The sequence below is a fragment of the Pogoniulus pusillus genome, chromosome 7, assembly GCF_015220805.1.
Source record: "Pogoniulus pusillus isolate bPogPus1 chromosome 7, bPogPus1.pri, whole genome shotgun sequence".
In the NCBI taxonomy this organism is placed as follows: Eukaryota; Metazoa; Chordata; class Aves; order Piciformes; family Lybiidae; genus Pogoniulus; species Pogoniulus pusillus.
The window spans coordinates 8,801,248-8,826,694 of NC_087270.1; the positions used below are offsets into that span (position 1 = coordinate 8,801,248).

At 45.8% G+C, this 25,447-nt stretch overlaps 1 long non-coding RNA gene across 1 annotated transcript; it reads right to left on the bottom strand.

Moving 5' to 3' along the window:
- Positions 1 to 771: 771 nt before the first annotated feature.
- On the bottom strand, positions 772 to 23,508 carry LOC135176671 (uncharacterized). Its single transcript, XR_010302760.1, has 3 exons — positions 23,394 to 23,508; positions 1,996 to 2,087; positions 772 to 1,831 (listed from the first exon to the last, which is right to left on the bottom strand). It is a non-coding gene; the product is annotated as an uncharacterized LOC135176671 (long non-coding RNA).
- Between the last annotated feature and the right edge of the window lie 1,939 nt (positions 23,509 to 25,447).

Here is a 25,447-nt window from a genome sequence, read left to right on the forward strand (position 1 = left end):
AAGCATGCTGCCTCTTGAAAAAGACAGCCTGTTCAGTGAGAACAGGATTTGTGCATTTTAGTTGGTAAACTCTGGGTTCTCTGGTAGGCACTTGGAAACATTTATAAGAAGTCTGACTTTTCCAAATCTGAGCCAATGTTCATGGTAACAAAAGTTCATAGCTTAAATGCTTCTACCTTATTAAATTTCAAATTCCTGTTTAAAGGCCAAATGTAGTAGAAAAGGAGAAGGTTATGAGGATACTAACACCAGAAAAATGACGTATTTTCCACAGTTTTATTCCCTAAAGGAGTGCAGTTTAGGAAACTTACCCCCCAAACTTCAAATTGGCAAAGACAACAAAGAAAAGCTCTCTGACATTGGCATTCTACGGTTCTATGATTGGATAATTAAATGTACTAATAAAAACTGAACTGACTTTAATACCAAGTGATGCTACAGTTCTTGCCTACAGCTCTGTTCAAAGTGGAAATCTAGCTGATTGATGGGTTACTATTTGCATACAGAAACCTAAGAAACCTAAGATTATAAAAAACATGGGGTAAAAGTTTATGCAGTGTGCCTAGGTGTGGCTATAGCTGCTTGTTAAACTGTATATATGAGTGTTTAAGGAAGCATTAGTTATCTCTCCTTATCTGAAGTTTTGGTTCTGCACTACTCATGACCACACACAAAGACTGTATTGGTAGCAGAGTAGTATTTTTAATAGGCAATATGCCTTCAGTATGACAAGACTGTAGCACAGAAGTATTTTGCTGTAGGAGTCTATACAATTGCTGCAATTAGTATGGTTAGTCAAGTAAGGTCATCCAAAAGTGACTGAATCTTGTGTGTGTACCTTGTCCATGAAAGAAACAGGTATGCCTAGCACCTTTAGGAACACTGGGTTCATGTCCTGTCTCAGCTACAGGCTTCCTATCTGTTGTTGTACAATTATTTCATTGCCCCATCTATTAAAACGAAAGTGATACTTACCTCACAAGGTCTTTGCAATGGCAAATTCATTAAGGCTAGCGGAAGGATACTCTTGTCATTATGGAATCTAAGTTTGCCTTCTGACTGCAGACTTTCTGCAGCACCTGGCATAAGTTAGTATCTCTGCCTCAGTCCCCCTAGTGTAAAATAAGGACAGTGTTTCCTCCCCACACCCTTTATTTGTTTAAATTGCGAGTAGAGCTGGTTGGAAAAAATCTGACATGTTTTTAATTGAGCATTTGCTGACTTGTCAAAATCTGGTGTTTCAATGAGAACCCTACCCAGCTTCCTGACAGCTTGCTGACCTGGTTCCTTGGCAGAGATCTGGGAAGTGCTGGGAGCCGTGGCTCTCAGGGCTTCCAGGCTCATTCTTCCTTGATAGCTGGAGTTCTCAGTGTCCACAGCTGTGGGGCAGCCTGCTGCGTGGGGACTCCCACGGCTTATGGCTCTGGGGCAGTCCCCCTCCTGTTCACTGAAGCCACAGCTTCACGCCTTTTTTTTCTAAATAGGGTATTGTTCCCAACAGAAAGAAACCATACTCTGAAACACCACAGTCTTCTGCAAAACAAAGTCAGCCCTTTCTCTTGATTCTTTCAGAGCAGGATTGTATGTTGCTTAAGTCAAGGAGAAGTATAGCTTTCTCTTTAAGAAGTAATAAAGAAGACCAACACAGCATTGAGAGTCCTTTTACTTCCTCTCGCAGTGTTTTCCTCACAGTTTACAGTCTCACAACACTCAACATACTGCTCAGGTCATTCACTTATGGATGGGACTCTGGTGTAAGAACAGAGCTGGAAGTAACTGGTTGAACCTCACTATGCTTGCTCACTCATGCTGTAAAGGGTAATATCCTTACCTGAAATGGTAACATCAAATAAAAAGATAATGCGCATAATGTTACATCCAGAATCAGCAAAACTAATCTCTGATCATCTTCAAAGGAATAATCTGAGACATACATCAGTCAAAGACTTCATAGAAGTTGCACACATGAAGAGACACAAATCTTTGTATGTTCACCTGTAATTTGTGAATGAATAGATGTAGCAGGGTAAAGATCTGCCCCTGCTTTGGGTATAGGCCATCCTTTGCTCTGATCCTGCAAATCAGTCCTAAGGAAAAGAAAAATGAAACAGTTTCTATATAGATAAATGCATTAAAACAACCACCACACTGCTCAGACATACAGATGGTTAAACTCCCCAGCCCAAAATGTCTGTCAGTGACATTGGTAATGATTTTCTGTGCTGCTGTTACTTACATCAGCACAAAGCTGAGCAGCTGATGAGGACAGAAGAAGTAGGAACATCTGTCAGTAGTGGCAGTGGATCATCAGAGTAATGTCTGGGGTGTGCTGGGTCATGTGTGAACACAGTGAAATTATTTCTCTTTAAGTAGGCTGTGGCTCTGATAATAAAGTTATCACTCCTGTTTTTCTGAGTTGCTTATCTCACTCATTTTGGCCTGGCTGATAGTTAAGCTAGAGGCAGAGTTTTCAGAAACACAGCTGAGGGAAAGCCTTACTTAGGTTTTAACTGTTCCCTGTTTTGCCAGCCCTTTTTTTTTAAAGTATCTCACAACCATACTGATTCTTACATTAATATATTAAAACTGTATTAGTTAATACAGTAGAATTGGTTTTGGCTACACAATTAATATTTGTGGAAATTGCCTCAATGCTGCTTTTGTAATCCTCTGGTTAGGATGTTAGGTGTTGGAAGAAACCTCTGGAGATCTTTGAGAGCTCCTGAACAGGAGGCAGCAAGCCCAGTAAAATTAAAGGAATAAATCTAACCTGCAATTTACACTTCAGAATTAAAGAAAGGAAGGGGGGTTCAAGAAAGCTGGTTAGTGTTCAAGGATCACCTCCTCCAGGCCCAGGGGCAATGCACCCCAAAGAAGAGGAAGGCACATAAGAACACCAGGTGGCCTGCATGGATGAATAGAGAGCTTCTGGACACTCTCAGATGCAAGAAGGCAGCCTACAGAGAGTGGAAGCAAGGACAGGTAACCTGGGACATACAAAGAAGTTGTCTGTGCAACCAGAGCTGAGGTTAGGAAAGCTAAAGCACAGCTAGAACTGACTCTGGCTGGGGACATTAAGGAGAACAATTTCTTCAGGTATATTAGTGAGAAAAAGAGGAGTAGGGAGAATGTGGGACCCTTTCAGAAGGGAAATGGAGAGATGGTGGCAAAGGATATGGATAAGGCTGAGGTGCTCAATGACTACTTTGCCTCAGTCTTCAACAGCAAGGGCTCCAAACACAATGTCCAAGTCCCAGAGGGCAAAAGCACAGACTGTGCAAAGGAAATTCTACCCACTGTATTTGAAGACCATGTTCATTAGCGCCTAAAGAATCTGAACGTGCACAAGTCCATGGGGCCTAACAAGATCCACCCACGGGTTCTGAGGGAACTGGCAGACAAAGCTGCTAAACCACTGTCCATCACATTTGAAAGGTCATGGCAGACTGGTGAAGTTCCTGCTGACTGGAAAAGGGAAAGCATAATGCCCATCTTCAAGAAAGGAAAAAAGGATGACCCTGGGAACTACGGACCAGTCAGCCTCTCCTCTGTGCCTGGCAAGATCATGGAGCAGGTCCTCCTGAAGGCTCTGCTAAGGCAAATGGGAAACAAAGCAGAGGTGAGTGGTGGTAACAAGCAATGGCTGCACTGAGGGCAAATCATGTCTGACAAATTCAGTGGCTTTTTATAATGAAGTCACAGCAACAATGGACAATGGAATGGCAACTGACACCATCTACCTGGACCTGAGAAAGGCATTTGACTCTGTCCCACATGACATCCTGGTCACCAAACTGGAAAAACACAGATTTGATGGGTGGAGCACTGCTGGATAAGGAATTGGCTGGATGGTCACACACAGAGAGTGGGGATTAGTGGCGCAATGTCCACCTGGAGAGCAGTGACAAGTGGCGTCCCTCAGGGGTCAGTGCTGGGACCAGTGCTGTTTAACATCTTTATCAGCAATATGGAGGGCAGGGATGCCATCCACAGGGACCTGGACAGGCTGGAGAAGTGGGTCCAGGCCAACCTGACGACATTCAGCAAGGTCAAGTGCAAGGTCCTGCGCCTGGGTGGCGAATGGCTGGAGAGGAACCCTGAGGAAATGGACCTGGGGGTCTTGGTTGATGATAGCAACCATGTCCTGGGCTGCATCAAGAGCAGCATGGCCAGCAGGGTAAGGGAGGTGATTCTCCCCCTTTACTCTGCTCTTGTCAGACCCCACCTGGAGTACTGTGTGCAGTTCTGGAGCCCCCAGCTCAAAAAGGACACAAACTGCTGGATTGAGTCCAGAGGAGGGCTGTGAAGATGATCAGAGGCCTGGAGCACCTCTGCTATGAGGACAGGCTACAAGAGTTGGGGCTCTTCAGCCTGGAGAAGACTTTGAGGAGACCTTGTAGTGGCCTTTCAGTATCTGAAGGGGACCCATAGGAAGGCTAGAGAAGGACTATTTACAAGGTTTTGTAATGACAGCATAAGGAGTAACAGGTTTAAACTGGAAGAGGGGAGATTTAAACTAGAAGTTAGTTAGGAAAAAAATCTTTATAGTGAAGGCATTGAAACACTGAAACAGGTGGCCCAAGGAGGTTGTGGATGCTTCCTCCCTGGAGGTGTTCAAGGCTAGGTTGGATGAAGCCTTAAGTGACCTGTTCTAGTGGGAGGTGTCCCTGCCAATGGCAGGGGATTGGAACTAGATAATTTTTGAGGTCCATTCCAACCTAAACCATTCTGTGATTCTAAGTAGTTGTGATAGTCACATAGAGGAACGTTCGGTGCATATGAGCTCCTGTTTGCTTTGTGTGGTGCCCTTGGGTTGAAGGTTGGGCTTGATGATCTTGAAGGGCTTTCGCAACTAAAACAATCCTATGACAACACAATGCTACTCCCCACATGCTTCCAGTTCAGCCAAGTACTTAAGCTCATCACAAGCAAGCAGAAAGAAGCAGCTAAACACAGAGGAGCTCAGTTTAAGTCAGCAGGCCCAGCCAGCACCCGTGGGTGATGTTAGAGTTGATCATCAAACATAATCCTACCTAACCGGGGGGCCACCAGGCCCCCCGGCCTTTTTGTCCCACTCCCATTCACCCAGTGCACACCATGGGGACTCACCAGCGGTGACAGGAGGAGGATCCTCTGCCCAGATGGGCAACCTTGGGGCTTCTGCCTTTCCTGGGGCTGACTAAATAGGGGAGTGGGCAGAGATGACAAAGTGATCACACCTGGGGTGGGAGGAGACTCCAACAGAACCCAGGTGCTGTGGGTTTGGGGGGAAAAGAGGGAGAAAAAAAAGGAGTGTAGTGGGAAGGGGGGGTGGTGCTTAAAGGAGGGAGATGGAGAGGAAAAGAGGGAGATGGAGAGGAAAAGAGGAAGATGGGGGAAAAGAAAGGAGGTGGAGAAGAAAGGAGGAAGATGGGTGGAAAGAGGAAAGTTTATCTAAATGATTGGGGACTACTCAAATCACCAGAGAAACAAAGTTTTCAGATATATGTGAAATAAAAAAGTTCCCAGATTCAGATCTTAAATCTGTAACCCATGTCAAGGAGTGGATTGTTGTCCCTAGGCCAGATTATCTGGGAAAGCAAATTAGGGATCTCTGGTGATGGGCAGCAGCTGGGGTGCTGTCTACAGGGAAGCTGAATAGGTAGTGGGAGAGAGGTGTTCTTCATCTGGGTGGTGGTGTGCACAACAAACGTTTTTATAAGCCAGGGTTCTTCTCAAGTATAAGAGGTATTGGCATCAAGGAGTTTTGTTTCCAGAGATCCACAGGTTGTGGAAAAATATCTAGCTGGTAACCAAGGGATCAAAATATCTGAATCACAGGAATGGGATTTGTATGTGGTACATATACAAGCTCTTAAAAGCCTAGGAAGTTCATCTCCCAATTACTTGGGTTAAAATCAGGAGAAAGAAGTCAGAAATCATTTACAGAACTATAAATAAATATTCCTTAAGATTTGCTTTCTGAAGTAGAACTATCATCTATCCAAATTCATCCTAGCTTCCCAGCAGAGAAAGACGTGGGGGTGCTGTTTGACATCTGGCTGAATATGAGCCATCCTGGCTCATACCAGAAATAGTGTGACTAGCAGGACCAGGGGGGTGATTGTCTGCCTGTGCTCAGCATTGGTGAGGCCACACCTATGAGTACTGTGTTTGGTTTTGGGCCTCTCGGTACAAGAAAGCCATTGAGATCCTGGAGCGGGTTCAGAGAAGGCTATGAAGCTGGTAAAGGATTTGGAGAACAGCAGCTGAGGGAACTGAAGTTGTTCACTCTGGAGAAAAGGAGGCTGAGGGGCTACAGCTACCTGAAAGGAGATTGTGGTGAGGTGGGTATCAGTCTCTTCTCCCTAGTAACAAGTGATAGAATGAGAAGAAATACCCACAAGCTGCACCAGGTGAGATTTAGATTGGCTATTAGAAGAAATATGGCCACTGAAAGGGTTTTCAAACACTGGGATACTCTCCAGGAAGATGGTTGAATCATCATCCCTGGAGGTGTTTAAAATACACGGAGATGTGGTGCTAAGGTTTAGCCCCAGACTTGGTAAACTTAGATAACGGTTGGACTTAAAGGGCTTTTCCAACTGAAATTATTCTACAGTTCTACTCTATAACGTTTGCTGCTGGGCTGTAGTAGCCAATTATGCTATCAAGAAGAAATATGAGATTTCCTGGTTTATGAAATATTTTGTTGTTGTGAAAAATAAGGAACAGAATTAACATTAATAGATATTTGAAGCCAGGCATTTATGCCCATATAAATCCACCTTATTTTAGTCAGGCGATCCTTTAAACAACATCTATATCCTTTTAAAGTAAGCATCAAAATATTCTACCCCAAACCTGAGGAATACCATTGTTCTTATCATTCTCCTGCTTGAAAATGAATCATTTTATCTATCATTTTACAGACATTGTCTAACATTCACCAACGTAAAACATTTAAACGAAGAAAAGAATGAATGGAATTCTTTCAACGCAATTACAGCACCATAATTAAAGACAGAGTATATATTAATCATTTCCTTTAAAACCAAAAAGGAACTTTGAAATCCCACAGGTCATTAAGTTGGCAACTCATTAAAAACAAGATATTTCCCATGCAGCAGCACAAGTGTACTCCTTAGTTTTGCAGAACCTAATCCTGTAAAACTGAAGTTAAGTTTCGTAAGGGAAGATCTGTGAAAGTCCTGAATACAGCTGAATTTCTGCCCAGGGAGGTGGTGGAGTCACCATCCCTGGAGGTGTTCAGTTCTGGGCCCCCCAGTTTAGGAGGGACATTGAGAAGCTTGAGCGTGTCCAGAGAAGGGTGACGAGGCTGGTGAGAGGCCTTGAGCACAGCCCTACGAGGAGAGGCTGAGGGAACTGGGATTGTTTGGCCTGGAGAAGAGGAGGCTCAGGGGAGACCTCATTGCTGTCCACAACTACCTGAGGGGAGGTTGTAGCCAGGTGGGGGTTGCTCTCTTCTCTCAGGTGGCCAGTGCCAGAACAAGAGGACACAGCCTCAAGCTACACCAGGGGAAATTTAGGCTTGAGGTGAGGAGAAAGTTCTTCACTGAGAGTCATTGGACACTGGAATGGGCTGCCCGGGGAGGTGGTGGAGTCGCCGTCCCTGGAGCTGTTCAAGGCAGGATTGGACGTGGCACTTGGTGCCATGGTCTAGCCTTGAGCTCTGTGGTAAAGGGTTGGACTTGATGATCTCTGAGGTCTCTTCCAACCTTGGTGATACTGTGATACTGTGAAAAGCCTGGATGAGGCACTTAGTGCCATGGTCTAGTTGACTGGCTAGGGCTGGGTGCTAGGTTGGACTGGATGATCTTGGAGGTCTCTTCCAACCTGCTTGATTCTATGATTCTAACCTGCTTGATTCTATGATTCTAACCTGCTTGATTCTATGATTCTAAGTATATGAACAGTTAATTTCCAAAACATTTAATCAGCCCAGCACAGCAAAGAGGTTACCTACAACTTTCCTTTGAAAATACAAAGAAAACAATGTCAGCAGATCATGGCAACGCATTTCCACCTGAAGTGACCTGTTTCCAGTATTATCTTCTGATTTCTGACTTTTCCTCACTGCAAGGAATATTGCCATCATATTCCACCCCCAGCAATTTACCAGAGGTCCTGAAATTTTATGCGGAAACCCTTTTCTCATGGGAACTTGTTTAGGGACTCTCCAAAGCCTTAAAGACCTTGGTGTAAAGAGCCTCTGTGGTTACATTAGCTCCGAGAAAATGACAAAGGCTATTAATGTGTGGTTGGCGACATCCCAGGTAGAGTCAGGAAGACATTTCTGCTTGTTCATGTGATTGCAGGGATTTGTGTCAGTGATGGCCTTTTCTCGGACGTGTTTGGCACTGGTTGCAGCTAACAATGATGAATGGGACTAGATGTTCACCGAGTTATTCTGGGGGTTTTCCTTACAGGCAACTCTACAGAGGCAATCATTTCAAGTAGGATTTTGATAGAAGTATCGTGACATGTTTTTACTGTATTTGCACTAGGTGAGAAATGTCCCTTTTTGCCTTGCTGGGATCAAGTTCACAGCACCTGGCTCAGAGAGAAAGGGCCTGTGGGAAGTGATGACATTTGCTGCAGCTCAGCTTCCCTGCCAGTGAGTTGGGTGGCAAGGACATGGCAGGCAAAGTAAACCCACTGAAAAAAGGCGGACAGAGCAACCACTCTGGGAGATCTGTGGAGTCAGATCACCGTGTCAGCCACCATGGAGACTGACTGGGCTCACCTTGCCTCCCTGCCCTGCCTGCCCAGTCTAGCAGGTTTAAAGGACTTTGCAACTCCAGAGCAGCACACACCCTTCCTCTACAGTCTTTCAGGGAGACTTTCTCCCTGCCAGGGAGAGGTCAGAGGAAGAATGAAGCAGTACAAGCCTCCAGGAAATTTAATTAATTTTCCTCACTCGGTTTTAAATGGCAGAGTTGCTGTTTAGGAGAAAGGATGCTCAGCAATCTCATTGACTGCACCCTGCAGAAACTCTCATGTTCTAGCACTAAGGCATACTTTTCCCATGAGGCTGTTTCATGGTATACCTAACTCGGGTATGGAGCCCATTTCCTACAGCCCTGTGCTCACACACTACTGCTCTGAGGTGGGATTCAGATGCCATGTGACAAGTTGAGCCTGACAAGCAGATGACTCCACAGAAAACTGATCAATCAAACCAATAAATAATAGGTAATCATTCTTCTAACCCAGCAAACTGACCCATCTCAGTGTGCCCATGCTGGATTGGGTTTCCTGCAGAGGAGGTGATAGGATCACTCTTTTTGCTGTCAGTCAGAAATTATATCCAGCTTCTGAGTGCTCTGCTAGCTACTGGTCTCTTTTAAAGAACCAGGAGGGTTAGGTTCTTTTCCACTTGCTGCAGATTATCCATGGAAGATAATGTTCCAATTTTACTAAAATCATCAACTAAAGCCCCACTGGTACCAATGGGAGAGGATCTCAGTTCTCAGACAGCATTTCATGTAACATAGATGAGTGAGGAAAAAGTGACTGACCTCCCTCAGAGTGGGAAACAGAGGAGAGTGAGTTTTGACAGAAAGAAATCAAATGCAGTTTAAAAAAGAGATTATGAAGTTGCTAGGGTTGCAGCTGGGTCAAGAACTGGCTGGATGGCTGGGCCCAGAAATGGTGGTGAATGGTGCCACATCCAGTTGGCAGCTGTCACTAGTGGTGTGCCCCAGGGATCAGTGCTGGGCCCAGTCTTGTTTAGTACCTTCACTGATGATCTGGATGAGGAGACTGAGTCCAGCATCAGTAAGCTTGCAGACAACACCAAGTTGGGAGCAGGTGTCGGTCTGTTAGAGGGCAGGAGGGCTCTGCATGGACACCTGGACAGGCTGGAGAGATGGGCACAGGCCAGCACCATGAGTTTTAACAAGGCCAAGTGCAGGGTACTGCACTTTGGCCACAACAACCCCATGCAGGGCTACAGGCTGGGGACTGAGTGGCTGGAGAGCAGCCAAGCAAAGAGAGTGGGTACTGATCAACAGCAACTGAACGTGAGCCAGCAGAAGGCCAATGGCATCCTGGCCTGCACCAGGAACAGTGTGGCCAGCAGGATCAGGGAGGTCATTCTGCCCCTGTACTCAGCACTGGTCAGGCCACACCTTCAGTGCCGTGTCCAGTTCTGGGCCCCTCAGTTCAAGAGAGATGTTGAGATGCTGGAACGTGCCCAGAGAAGGGCAATGAAGCTGGTGAGAGGCCTGGAACACAAACTCTATGAGGAGAGGCTGAGGGAGCTGGGGTTGTTTAGCCTGCAGAAGGGGAGGCTCAGAGGAGACCTCATTGTTGTCTACAGCTACCTGAAGGGAGGTTGTAGCCAGGTGGGGTTGCTCTCTTCTCCCAGGCACCCAGTGACAGAACAAAAAGACACAGTCTCAAACTGCACCAGGGCAGGTTTAGGCTGGACATTAAGAAGAAGTACTACACAGAAAGAGTGATTTGCCATTGGAATGGGCTGCCCAGGGAGGTGGTGGAGTCACCATCACTGGAGGTGTTTAAGAGGAGGCTGGATGAGGCACTTAGTGCCACGGTTTAGTTAATTAGAAGATGTTAGGTGATAGGTTGGACTCGATGACCTAGAGATCTTTTTCAACCTGGTTAATTCTGTGATTCTGTGGTTGACAATGTTATAAATTCTTTGACACTGGCCATGCTGAAATTCATGGAGATTCTCCCTGGACTGAGGGAAATTTGTATTCTGTTGGTTTGCTATTGCCCAGATATATTTTCCTTACTCCCTTTTGCCAATTTGGGTTTCCTTTTTACATTCAGACAAAGATTTCTTTCTTTCTAAATGCTGCTTTTACTGCCTCAGGATCATTGCCAAGTTTGTGCCCTTTTCTATTTTTTTGCAAGCTAGGCTGGAGCTTTTAATTCATGATATTTAAATAACATTTCAGCTTGATCATTTAACTCTTTGCTAGCTCAGCTTACCTCCACATTCAGCTGGATAGTAATGCTTACCTAGATTAGTGTTAAGGCTTGAAGTAAGCCTTCTCAGCATATTACTTCTCTTTGGAAGACGAGTTTGGGTTCTGTAAGAACTTTTTCCATGTCAAATGGGAGCAGCATGTTAAGTTCAATCCATTAAAGTGAGTTATGTTATATCATACAGAGATAGGGACACTGCACAGAATGAAATTGCCAGTTCAGAAGCCATGGTTCATATTACGACTACTTAAATGAATGCTTGCTAGTAAAGGAGTTCCACTTGAAAAACAAGATTGGAGTGAAGAGAAACTGGGGCAAAGAGCATCAGTGCACACTGAATACTTGGCAACAATAAGACAGAGGGTACAACAGTTCCTTGTTGCTGACTTAGTGGGAATCGTTGGGATTTTCTCTCATAACTGCAAATGGAATATACTGCTTGGTGCATTCTCGGTCCTCTTTCCAAGAAGGGCTGTTGTCTATCAAAGTTGTGGTTACTTCCCTAGCTTTCAGGCTTATGTTCCTCCTGTTGTAACAGCAGAATCATTTTACTGGTCTGCTGGCATGGGCATCTTCATTGTGATTCAGAAATATTCTGAACGAGAGTATGTGCTGGCCACTGCCTGTTGCCCCTGATCAAGAGATGGGGTTTGTCTTTTATCATTAGGCATGGAGTCATTGCTTCTCTTTTCTCACAGTTAGCTTAACATGGAGGTAATCTCTGCTAAGTAGAGTATTTTAAAGTAGACTTCTAAAAAGAACACTCACTGATTGTACTATTTCTTTGTGCTCGGTCAGCTGTGATGCAAAGGTTTGTCATGTGCCCACATTCTGCCTGCAGTGGATTCAAGAAACAAATATCCAGTCCCTTCCACAATGTGCAACTACCAAAGTCTTCACCAGTGTTGTGAAGGGTAACCATGCAGAGAGCCCTCTGTTCCTGTGCACGGTCAGATTTTCCTTGTTAGGAGAACTTTCCATTATGTCACCCAGCTCTTTTTATCAGGACCAGATAAAATTGAGTCAGTGAAAAAAAGTTGGTATTTTTTAAGTGAGCCCTTCTAGCCTTGAGCTCTGTGGTAAAGGGTTGGACTTGATGATCTGTGAGGTCTCTTCCAACCCTGATGATACTGTGATACTTTGCTCAGTGCTTGAGCATCTAAGTGAGTACAGAATCTGCATAGAAATGGTTTAGATTGGAAGGGACCTCAAAGCTCAGCCATTTCCAACCCCCTGCCAGAGGCAGGGACACCTGCCACTAGAACAGGTTGCACAAGGCCTCACCCAACCTGGCCCTGAACACCTCCAGGGAGGGAGCAGCCACAACCTCCATGGGCAAAGTGTGCCAGGGTCTCACCACTCTCGCTGTAAAGAACCCTTTCCTAGGATCTAGTTTGAATCTCCCCTCTGCCAGTTTAAACCCATTACCCCTCATCCTGTCATTACAAGACCTTCTAAATAGTCCCTCCCCAGCCTTCCTGTAGGCCTCCTTTAGATACTGGAAGGCCACTCTAAGGTCTCCTCGAAGCCTTCTCTTCTCCAGGCTGAAGAGCCCCAGCTCTTGTAGCCTGCCCTCATAGCAGAGGTGCTCCATGTCATAGAGCAGATCAGCAAACAGGCTGTGGTAGTGATGCTTGGCTCTTTTGAAGGCATCTTGGTTTTGCTTACATCACAGGCAATCTGCATTCACTTTTTATACAACGTTGCCACTTCATAGATACACATTTAAAATCAGTTTGATTTAAAGTTTGAATTCCTGCAGGCATTTCAGCTTGATTTTACCTATTCTAAACCATTCTGCTCTGCTCTTAGTTAGTATCAACCATCACACATTTTACACCTTGCACTATGGAAGCTTCCAGAGTTACTGGATTCTTGTGGAGCTTAGGACTTTCTTCTCATGCTCCTTGTTTATAGAAGTCGTTGCCATCTAATATTAGGAACTCAACATCCCTGCCAGCTCCTAGGCACCATTTAAACATGTTTGTTTTGAATTTGTTTTGTTTGTTTTGAATCTGGTCTTTCATTACCGCTCATCTGGATATCTATATATCACTCTGGGCTGGGTCAAGAACTGGCTGGATGGCAGAGCCCAGAGAGGGGTGGTGAGTGGTGCCACATCCAGTTGGCAGCTGGCACTAGTGGTGTTCCCCAAGGATCAGTGCTGGGCCCAGTCCTGTTCAATACCTTTATTGATGATCTGGACGAGGGGATTCAGTCCAGAATCAGTGAGTTTGCAGATGACACCAAGCTAGGAGCAGGTGTTGATCTGTTGGAAGGTAGGAGAGCCCTGCAGAGGGACCTAGACAGGCTGGATGGGTGGGCAGAGGCCAATGGGATGAGATTTAACAAGGCCAAGTGCAGGGTTCTGCACTTTGGCCATAACAACCCCAAGCAGCACTGCAGTCTGGGGACAGAGTGGCTGAGAGCAGCCAGGAAGAAAGGGACCTGGGGGTACTGGTAGAGAGTAGGCTGAAGATGAGGCAGCAGTGTGCCCAGGTGGCCAAGAGAGCCAATGGCATCCTGGCCTGCATCAGGAACAGTGTGGCCAGTAGGACAAGGGAGGTTATTCTTCCCCTGTACTCAGCACTGGTCAGGCCACACCTTGAGTGCTGTGTCCAGTTCTGGGCTCCTCAATTCAAGAGAGATGTTGAGGTGCTGGAAGGTGTCCAGAGAAGGGTGACAAAGCTGGTGAGGGGCCTGGAACACAAATCCTATGAGGAGAGGCTGAGGGAGCTGGGGGTGTGCAGCCTGGAGAAGAGAAGGTTCAGGAGGGACCTCATTGCTGTCTACAACTACCTGAAGGGAGGCTGTAGCCAGGTGGGGGTTGGTCTCTTCTCCCAGGCAACCAGCAACAGAACAAGGGGACACAGTCTCAAGTTGTGCCACGGGAAAGTATAGGCTGGATGTTAGGAGGAAGTTGTTGGCAGAGAGAGTGATTGGCATTGGAATGGGCTGCCCAGGGAGGTGGTGGAGTCACCATCCCTGGAGGTGTTCAAGCAAAGCCTGGCTGAGGCACTTAGTGCCATGGTCTGGTTGACTGGCTAGGGCTGGGTGCTAGGTTGGCCTGGATGATCTTGGAGGTCTCTTCCAACCTGGTTGATTCTGTGATTCTATGTAACCCATGCGTAAATGGTCAGGCCAAGCTACTCTGTGTTTTGCAAGAATATAATGTCATGAGGAGAGCTTTTCTTTTCACACACGTTTTTTTTCCCTAGGCCAAGGAGAATAAATGGTCTGGGTCTCTCTGGAGCAGCTCTGTTGGTTGGCACTTCCTAAATTCTTTGTGTGAAACCGTTCCTTGTTGCTGCATCTTGCAAATACCTCTTCTTTAGGAGACACCTGCGCTCCTTTCACTGAGAAAAAACTTCATCATCCTTTGTAGAGACCTCGTTGTTCTCTGCAACCACCTGAGAGGAGGTTGCAGTGAGGTGAGTATTGGTTCCCCAAGTAACCAGCGATGAGAGGCAAAGGCCCCAGGTTGCACCAGGGGATATTAGGAAGAATGCTGACAGAGTGGTCAAGCTTTGGAACCAGGCAGGTTCCACCGTCCCTGCAGGTGTTAAAAGATGTGTAGACGTGGCACTTCAGGACACGTTTTAGTGGGCACAGTGGTGCTGGGTTGTCTTGGTGACCTTGGAGGTCCTTTCCAACCTTAACAATTTTATCATTCAATGAAATTCCAGGGGGTTCTGATCATCAACTTAAATCTCTTTGCATCAAGGGCAAATCTGCTCACTGGGATCTGCAAGCTGACCAGCTTTCCTGTTCCTTGCCCGTTCCAAATCTATCTTAGCTATTCCCAAAAAAAGGCATTGCTGTTCGGTTTTCCCTGTCTGGCGGCGAGCCCGCCTGGGGGGGCAGGGAGGCGGCAGCGGCTGTGCAGTCGTGAGGGAAGGCAGGCAGGAGGCAGAGAGCGGGCAGGAGGCAGGCAGGCAGGCGGGCAGGAGGCAGGCAAGAGGCAGAGAGCGGGCAGGAGGCAGGCAAGAGGCAGAGAGCGGGCAGGAGGCAAGCAGGCAGGCGGGCAGGAGGCAGAGAGCGGGCAGGAGGCAGAGAGCGGGCAGGAGGCAGGCAAGAGGCAGAGAGCGGGCAGGAGGCAAGCAGGCAGGCGGGCAGGAGGCAGAGAGCGGGCAGGAGGCAAGCAGGCAGGCGGGCAGGAGGCAGAGAGCGGGCAGGAGAGAGACAGAGGGCAGTGGGCAGGGGGCAGGCCGGCGGGGGGCCGCCGCTCCCGGTGCGCCGGCAGGGGGCGCTGGCAGGGGGCGCCGGCCCGCGGGCGCGCAGCGCACTGGGCGAATCCGGGGTCGAGTCGCTGGGTCCTGTCCTTGCCTGGCTCCGTCCCCGCCGCTGAGGGCAGGCTGGCGGCTCCAGGAGGCTGCTGGAATCATGCGTAAAAATGAGGCGAACGGCCGTGCCCTGGTTTCGTGTTTAAACTGCCGAGCACCGAGCAGACACGTACCGCAAGTAAGCACAAATAAACGCCGCCGTTGCTCCTGAGGCCCGGAGAGCAGCGAATTCCCGGCGAAAACAAACAGCCCCCAGAACACTCCCATGGGCATACCACAAATGGTTAGCCCCAGCCTCCCGGGGTGGCTTATGAACACCAGCTTCTCGCAGAGGATGCCTGACCCATTCCTTACACAAAGTCAGTTTGAGAGCGGTTGTTAGCAACTTTGTTAGCTCCATTTCGTTAAACTCCCCTAATACACATAGTTTTGGGCTGCGACCGAGCCTTATTCCCAAGGGCTCTCCAAGAAAGGAAGTGGAGAATGTTCTTTTCAAAAGCATGAAGTGGGAAAATGGTTGGAACTATTTATAGCTGCACTTAGGCTGTGGAAATCCCAGACATTATAAACTATTTATAGTTATTCTTTGGGTTAAAAGGGTGAAGGCAGAAATTCTATCGAAAAAGTCGCATGTGCTTTTTATCCATCAGTTACGTTACATGAGCCTCTCCAACATGGGGCTGGGCTGGCTGGGAGTGATGGAAACGAGGAGAAACCCAAGATGGGAGCGAAATGCTTGTGCTGGAGTGTGCATACAGCAGTGGGCTCCTGTGCAGGCGCCGCGATGGCCAAGGCTGCCCTTGAGCACCTGCTGATTGCGTCTGGTGCCAAAGGCCGGTGGGCACCTGCGTGCTTGCTCTTCAGTTACAGCTGTTGACAGATAGTTAGCATCTTCCACTCTCAGTGGTTCGTTTGTACCTGCTGTTAGAAGAAACTCACACCAGCTGCCAATTTGTAAGAGTCGCTATCTTTACATGCTGTGGTGCGTTGAATCTCTTCGTGCTTTAAATCCTTGGAAGTCTGTGTTCAAGTCTTTTTTTCAGCAAGCTCCCCTAGGCATCAGCAGGAGACAGGTATAACCAGGCCCATTATTTAGCACGTTTTCAGTGGTGCTTTGCAGCAGGGTTCCCTCTCAAGCTGCAGCAGCCAGAAGTGCCCACATGTGGATGGCAGCAGGCTGGGCTGCAGGGATGGTTCCTTGGACTAGCCAGGGACCCCTATCCTTGAAGCACCTTGGTGACTAACTGCATAAAACCAAATAATGTCTACAACTTTTCATGCTTTTGACAAAACTGTCTGGAACAAGCCTGAATTTGCCGTAATAATGAACTGTCTCTGCAGGAATATCTCTTTACCAGACTGCTGACAGTTGTACTCAATCAGCAGATGCAAACTACCATCTAAATATGAGTGCTCTGTACAACACATCTCTTGAAAAGTCCTCACACACAAACCTCCTAAAGCATTACTGCTATTATTTTAAAACTCCTCTCTTATCTTTCAACACATAATACTGTCTGATCACAATATCTTTCAATATCACTGACAGATTGTTTGCCTTTCAATATCACTGATTGATAGATTGTTTGTTTGCCTTTAAGTGTCTTCTGGTTTAAAAAAAATTCTTTGAGTAGAACCATAGAATCATAGAACCAACCAGGTTGGAAGAGACCTCCAAGATCATCCAGTCCAACTTAGCACCCAGCCCTAGCCAGTCAACTAGACCATGGCACTAAGTGCCTCAGCCAGGCTTTGCTTGAACACCTCCAGGGATGGTGACTCCACCACCTCCCTGGGCAGCCCATTCCAATGCCAATCACTCTCTCTGCCAACAACTTCCTCCTAACATCCAGCCTAGACTTCCCCAGGCACAACCTGAGGCTGTGTCCCCTTGTTCTGTTGCTGGTTAATGAATCATTTCAAGTAAGCCTTTTTGCTCTAAGCCAAGCTTCTCCTTATTTCTGCTTAATGCTGAAATTTGTCCAAAGTGCCTTTAAACTTTGTACCATTTGCAGTTTACTGTGGTTTTAGCATCAGCAAAGAGCTGTTGCATGGTGATGCCACTAATCACGTAGGGAACAACCTCTTAGTTAAAATGAATTTTTGCTTGTTAGTGCTTTTGTTGGCTCTTTCCACCTTTAGGACAAACATGTTTGCATTGGCTGTCTGGATTGTTTTACCTTGTGCCTGCAGACTTTATGAATAGAAACATGAGGTGGGTATATGCATGTACAAACTACGTGCTGGTTCCATCATATGCTTGTGTATGCACAAAATAACTCCCTCAGCTCAGACTTCAGCCTTCATAGTTGAAAAAAAGAAAGCCATTAGACTTGGTGCACTTGTATTTTACTACCCTTCATGGTATGACAGGCTGCTGACCAAAGTTTGGGTACAGCTGGTGTGACAAAAGTCAAAGCCCAGTTTGGGAGCGGCTTGAGTTTAGGATCTTATTTATCACAGCTGGCATTTTGATAACTTCATCAATCATTTTATTAGCGCTGCCATGGTTCTCTTAATGATTCAGCAACGTCCTGCAGCAAGAAAAAACAAACTTGAAAGGCTGCAGATGAACCTGTGTTTTACAGGCAGACTTACCAGATGGTACCTTTCATTGACAGTAATGCAGCCATTTACACCCTTATTAGCAGCCATATGCATATTACTTAAGCATTCTCAAAGACAATGGGGGCTGTTTTGAAAGGATATTTTCAAAGTTATTTCTCCTACTGCAATGTGCTTCCTCTCTTCCAAACTTCCAATCTGTCAAGGGCTGAGCTCAATTTCTTTCCCAAAAAGACAGAAAAATGTTTTACAGCAAAATATTTTAAAAACCAAAGAAATAAAACACCACTGATTCCCTCCATCATCTGGATGAGGCACTTAGTGCCATGGTCTAGTTGATTGGATAGGGCTGGGTGATAGGTTGGACTGGATGATCTTTGAGGTCTCTTCCAACCTGGTTGATTCTATGATTCTATGATTCTAAAGATATTAAAGAGTCCCAGTGCTGAGCCCTGAGGAACACTGCTCATGACTGACTGCCAATTGGATTTTAGTCCACTCACCACAACACTTTGGGCCTGGCCATCCAACCATTATTTTAACCAGAAAAGTGTATGGCTGCCCAAGCCAAGAGTGGCCAGTTTCTCCAGCAGAACACTGTGGAGAGAGTGTCAAATGCTTTACTAAAGATCAGGTAGGCAAAATTCACATCCTTCCCCATGACCACTAAGCAGGTCACCCTGTCATAGAAGGAGATGGGGTTAGTCAAGCAGGATCTGCCTTTCATAAACCCATGCTGACTGGGCCTGACTGGCTGTCCTGTATGTGCCATGTGATGGCACTCAAGATCATTTGCTCCATGACCTTCCCCAGCACTGAGGTCAGATTGATAGGCCAATAATTGGCTGAATCCTCCTTCTAGCCCTTCTGTAGATGGACCACATTTGGTAACCTCTCCTCAACTGGGACCGGTTAGCCAGGACTGCTGGTAGATGTTGGAAAGTGGCTTGGTGATTCAGTTCTCTGAATCATGGAAAAACTTGTATGAAGAGGCAGATATCAGTGCTTTCCTTGCTCAGGACATAGCATAACTACTGCTAGGTAGCCGTAATGATGTTGTGCAGAAAGAGTTTGTGAAGTCTGCAAATACAGCTGTATTCAGGAGCTCGTTGTGCAGATTATCCCAGTATCAACCCCACAGCGAAGCAGTGTTTTACGTCACTGCCTACCATTAATAGCAACACAGAAGCAGAGGTGTTGAGTTTAGATGTCAGCCATGACCTTAAGGTCTTAGCATTTTCCCACACTCTCTTTGCACCATCCAGTTTTCCTGAGAGACTCCTGTATTTGTACTTCCCTTGTATAACTTGGGATTGTACATTTGCACACAGTTTTCTCTCTGCATTGGAAAATGAAAGCCTGCATTAGGAAGATGGCTTGAGAATATTTATTCTGTCTTACTATGGAGTAAAGTAGTGATCCTCTTAGTGAATTGCTGCTCTTATGGAGTTCAGCTGCTAAGGCAGAATTGGAAAGAAGATAAGGCCACTGAGTAAATTCTGTTAGTTACAACAGAGCAGAAAAATTGTCCCTGATTTGCAAAAAGAAAAGATTTTCTTACCTCAGTAACTGAAACTAATTCTGCCAAAAATACAAAACCAGAACGTTATCAAGCTGAGATCAAGTGTGGCTTCAATTATTTATTGGTGACTTCAGACATTTCTACTGCCTAAAGATGCCTGGAACGCTATTGTTTGATTACTTGGAAAGAATTCTGGTATTATTTTAGATAGGAGTAGTATTAGTCAGTATTAAAGCTAGACAAGATGGCTCCAGGGGCAAAGCCCCTCAGGTAAAGTTACTTCAAGTACTGAATGATTCCTAGCCATTCCTAGGGATACCTAAGAAGCAATGCAGACAGGACTATTCTTTCTGAAGTTGATTCATTAGGGATGTGATACCATGATCTGTAGCACTTGGCAGTAGATGATCAGCTATGAGGAATACACTTCCAGTGAACAGCAACAAATTGAAAGGGTACCAATAGTAATTTCTCAGCCAGCTGCTATTTGTTTATATTGCAGGACTGCCTGCTGCTGCCTAAGCCTGTGTGCTATGGAATGGCTTACGCTTTGGGTACCTTTGTGCAGCTCCTGTCACAAGATGTTTCTCAAATCAGCCACCACAAGGAGCAGTATTGCAGAGTGTCATAGCACATCACTGCTGAGCGAGGCTGCTGCTTGCTTCTCAGCACGGTGAGAGCATAGATGGCATTTTCATCTCTCCCTGGGACAGCTCTACTTGCAGAGGCAGGACAGATCTCTTCCTGACTACAGACACAGAGATGGTTGGTGACAGCACTGGGAGTTGGTGTAAGTGAGCAAGCTTTATTACTCACTGCATGCCACAAAGAACAGTTCGTGGCGTCTGTGCCAGGAGAATTAGAGTAGGCAGAGCTGGCTACTTTGCTAGTTATTTCCTGTGGTTATATATCCACTTCATAGTCTTTGGTCCATGAAGAGTGTCAGATGAGTGCTGCTGAAATGGGAAGGCACAGTCCTTCAGCAGTGCAGGAAGAACTTCAAGAAAGGAAGTATCTCTTGATTGTTGCAGTAATGATGGCACCAGAAATTTGGCTTGCCAAGATTACCTAGATGCTGACTTCCATCTCCAGGGTTGGAAAGGTGATGTTTAGGTATATGGTATTCAGAAGATTCAAGCAGTGTTATTTCAGGGTGGCAGGCACAAATAAAGCCATAGCAAACAGCTGCATCCTCTGGTGCAACACATCCACTGCCCTGACCAGACACAGTGGTTCATTATTAGGCAGGATGTTGTCGCTCTGCAGTATTGCAATCCATTATAGGTCATCATACCCATCACTTCCAGCTAGTTTTGCAAGGTGCATAATATCTTGTGTGACAGCTGCCTGGCAGCAAAAAGGCCAGAAAGCACCTGGAATTGGTCCCATTGAGATCAAGAGAGTCACCATGCCATTCAGCAGAGTTGTCCAGCCTCCAGCTATTTCTCACTCAGGAACTTCCTGAGGCAGATTATTTTGACTTGAATGTGAACAGTTGTTTTTAAATACATAGAAATGTTTGACATCCACTAAGTTCCACAGCTTAATTATATTTTGTGTGAATAGCAACACTGTCCCTCTTAGTCATCTTTTCCAGGCAAGAGAACCCCAGACTATGCAGTCACTTCTCATACAGAGACCACTTTGTAGGTTTGATTTTACTGCCCTTCACTAAATCTTTTCAACATGTATTGCATCTGTTTAGATAAAGAGTGAAAGGCAAAGAAAGATGCTGCTAGTCTGGCAGGAATTCTTGAATTCAGTGGGTAACATTTTGGGTTACTTGGACCTTTTGTTCTCTAACTGAGGCACGAGAGGAAGTTTTCAGGAACACATACCTCCTTCATTAATGACATACACTTCTGGAAAGCTTCAGCTGGATATCCAGACAGCCTTTATTAGGAGTCTTCCTGCTTCTCTTGTCTTCATGCTCACTTAGATGCCCTAAATTGCATGTCAGATAGCAAAGTAGGTAGTATAAGCAACCCTCATAGAGGCATGTAGAAAACTGAAGACCTGGCTAGAAAGTGCTTGTTAGCCTGAGCAGATTCAGGCTCATATCTCCCCTAAGATTTCTGTATTTAGCATTTGGCTCACTGCTGCTGTTCTAGGTACACAAAATATTTCAAATGGGAAAACAGAAGAGGAGATCTGATTTTGTAGCTAAGTGGCTATAATGCTGTTCAGGAGAGTACTACTTAGAGATTATTGAATTTCAGTCTCTCACACAACCATTTTTTAATATAACAGACATGAAATAACCACTACTAATGACAGAGGAGAAAAAGATATTAAAAAGGTCAAGAAAGCACATAAGAAGAGAAGGCTGGATAAAGTCAGGGAACACTGAAGCTCAATTTGGATCATTCTAGAATGCCAGATTCTTTGTAACTTTGTTCCCCGCTCTGATATCTTTATATGGGTCATCTTAATAAGTTCAACATCCCTGCACTTCTGAAGGACATTCTTCTCTTTGTCAAGTAGGATACTGAATGTAGCTGGGAATAAAATAACAGTGTTGATTCCCAGACTAGGGAACTCTGCTTTTAGCGTCAATTTTTTATTCAAGCCTGTGTTGCCTGGGCAATGTCAGGGAAAATATAAATTTTCTTCTGTAGGAGGAAATGTTCTGCCTCCAAATACCTAAAATGCTTCTCTTTGTGTACAGCTGAAATACGATGAAGCATGCATCCGAAAAAGTGTATTCCCAAGTCAGCATTTCAAGTGGGTGTGAATTTCAAGTTATTCAGAACTGTTCAGTCATCACTGGGGGGGGAGGAAAGCAGCACCAGATTTCTATGTGTATTGAAAGTGGCAGAGGGATCAGTCAGACTCTTCACAGAGGTCAAGTATCTGCAAGCTTGCAGGACTGTTTCCTAGTGTCTCGATTGTCAAATGAATTGACACATTAGGCTGTAATCAGAGTGAGTTTGTATACAGTATCACAGTATCATCAGGGTTGGAAGAGACCTCACAGATCATCAAGACCAACCCTTTACCACAGAGCTCAAGGCTAGACCATGGCACCAAGTGCCACGTCCAACCTTGCCTTGAAGTGCCCCAGGGACAGCGACTCCACCACCTCCCCGGGCAGCCCATTCCAGTGTCCAATGACTCTCTCAGTGAAGAACTTTCTCCTCACCTCGAGCCTAAATCTCCCCTGGCGCAGCCTGAGGCTGTGTCCTCTCGTTCTGGTGCTGGCCACCTGAGAGAAGAGAGCAACCTCCTCCTGGCCACAACCACCCCTCAGGTAGTTGTAGACAGCAATAAGGTCTCCCCTGAGCCTCCTCTTCTCCAGGCTAACCAATCCCAGCTCCCTCAGCCTCTCCTCGTAGGGCTGTGCTCAAGGCCTCTCACCAGCCTCGTCGCCCTTCTCTGGACACGCTCAAGAATCTCAACGTCCCTCCTAAACTGGGGGGCCCAGAACTGAACACAGTACTCAAGGTGTGGTCTAACCAGTGCAGAGTTCAGGGGCAGAATGACCTCCCTGCTTCTGCTGACCACACCATTCCTGATGCAGGCCAGGATGCCACTGGCTCTCTTGGCCACCTGGGCACACTGCTGGTTCATTTCTTGAACTAAACCCTTTAGCCTCCTCACAGCTGTTAAAATCCAAACCCCTGGGTTGGCTCAAATTAAAGAGTATAATGCAAAAGTTTGGATGTTAGTTTAGTTTTACCCATGTGTGTCGCACAGAACATCTGAAGTCTTGCCACCTCCTGTGCTGCATACATGATGTTGGCTTTAGGCTTATCACCAGTGCCCAGTAGAAGTTACTCTGAACTTCAGGGTTGTGAGTGAATGAGCTAGAATGCTTCACTCCAGAGCAGAAAACCTGGAATGTACTTTACCTCTCCCCATATTTGTAGCCACGTCAACAACTGAAACATTTTTCAACTACTCAAGTTGAAAAAAAAGCTGAAGAGTAATTTAAGGCTGAAGCATATCATGTGTGTTGCACCCAGGTTGAGTCTACACAGTCTTTCTAGGATAAAATGCTGCAGCATTTACTCTTTGTTGAAAACAGATACCAGGTTGTGCAAAGTACCTATCCCCTGTCCTACCTGAATACAACGGGAGTATCTTCTGTTAGGACTCTTCCATTTTTGTGGCAAGGTAGAGTCTGATGGTCCCAGGCACTTGCCTGCTCACAAACGCATCAATGTGCTGGAGAGCATCTTCTGGAGACATGCAAAGCAGGAGATAAACTAGAGGGCTGGAAGAGATGGGACAGAGTTACATTGTCAACAGCAGATATACAGTTCTTGGCCCATCAGAAGCTCAGAGTATAGCTTCCTACCTGTCTAGCCCTAACCAGGTAGCTGCAGTGTAATAACAGTGGTTAAAAAAGTGGATAAGGACTGCAAAATGGATTTCTACAGTAACTTGTTAAAGTGACACCTGAAAAGAGCAGTGTGAAAATGGCTGTCAACCATCCCATCCCATTCTCTTCTCTCAAGATTTAAGATCCAAGGCTGCCATGTTTTTGTGAAACTAAAGTGAGGATCAAAAAGTAGGTACTTACCAGATCTGATAAGGGTTTCAGATCTAGAGTGATTAGAGCTTGGAAGAGAAAGGAAGGTTTTGTTTGATGAACTAGAAGAATGAAACAAGTATTGACTAAAATAGGCAAGATGGGAAAGAAATGCCCAAATAACCTTAGGTACAGGAGTTTGGTGGATGAGAGGAGCTCATATTGCAAGTGTTGACTGCAGGGAAGATAACAGAAGCCAGAGTGAAAAGTGTAACTGAGTTTGGACAGCAGCAGTTCTGGTAGACAGGGAAGGATACATCTTGGAAGTTTCTGTTAGAAAGACTATGTTTTATGAACTTGATTGACACAAGACTAAGGAATCTGTAGGCACTATGCAAGAAATAGTTCTTTTTGAAGCATATGAAGGATGGAAAGAGGATGCCTAATTACTGTGAAATATAAAAGTTGTGCTTCTTGATTTGAGTGAAAAGATTTGCTTATTTCTGTTCCTCTGCAGACAATATTTTGCTGCCTGAGAGCAAGGTTTGCAATTTCCTTAGCAGGGAATTTTTTTCATCATTGACAAGACTACTTTCATCCTTCCTTAGAGCATGCTGCTTTCTCTTGATTTTTGTGTGTATATGCCCTGAGATCATCTCTTCAACAGCTCTTAACGGTAAAGCCATCTCCTTCTGTGATTTTTAAACTATGGTTCCTCAATTATCCACAGTTTTGAACAAAAGCAGGGTCTGGAGACCTGGGTACTGCAGAAAGTAACCACTTACACAAGAATTTCCAAGCTTCAGCTTCAGTTGCTTTGCCTGTTACTAAAAGATCATATCACAGCAATAATATCATGAAGCCACCTCCCCTTGCACGCTCTCCTCTAAAGACTTAGTTTTTCTCTCTCTTAAAATCTCTAGCTCTATAGCTCCATAAAAGCTGTCGTGAGTAAGGAAAAAGCAAACCCCCAGTAAACCCCAAACCTGCCTGGACTGGTAGTATCCATTTTTTCACCACATCATATGTAGCTGCACTTTTAGAAAAGGATGAAAATAAAAGCTAAGAAGAAAGACATTGTGGCCATTGATAGATCTCCTTGGGAAATAAACACTCCAGGGCAGTTCTGTCTCTAGTGATAGTTCAGGTGGTTTCCAGACAACAGAAGGTACTAGGCAAACACCAGATGGCATGGACAAAGCTGTATGTAGGTTCAGCAGATTTAGCTGGCATGACCTTGGGACTCCCGGGGCGAGGAAGGTGTGGAGCTGTTGGCAGGCTGTGAGGGCTGTGACTCCAGCACTATGCCACAAATCACCTGAAGGATGCTGATTCTGGCAGCACAAAGGAATGTGCAGTCCTATGTTACACCTGTCTGCTACCTATCAACACCTTAGCCTTGTGCAAGAGGTAGAGGGTTTCACATCTCTATCAACAGAAGAAAAACTCCTCCAGCTCCCAGCAAAAGCTCTTAGCAGACACCTGTGCTACTAACCTCGTCACTGGCTGTCCTTTATCTACTAGTGCCAGCTTTAAGCCGCCCTATTGCCAGCTGCTGCATGATGCTGTAGTAAAGCTGATCCTCCTCCAGGGCCCACATCATATTGTGCGAAGATCTCATTCTGAAATACATTAATAAAGAAG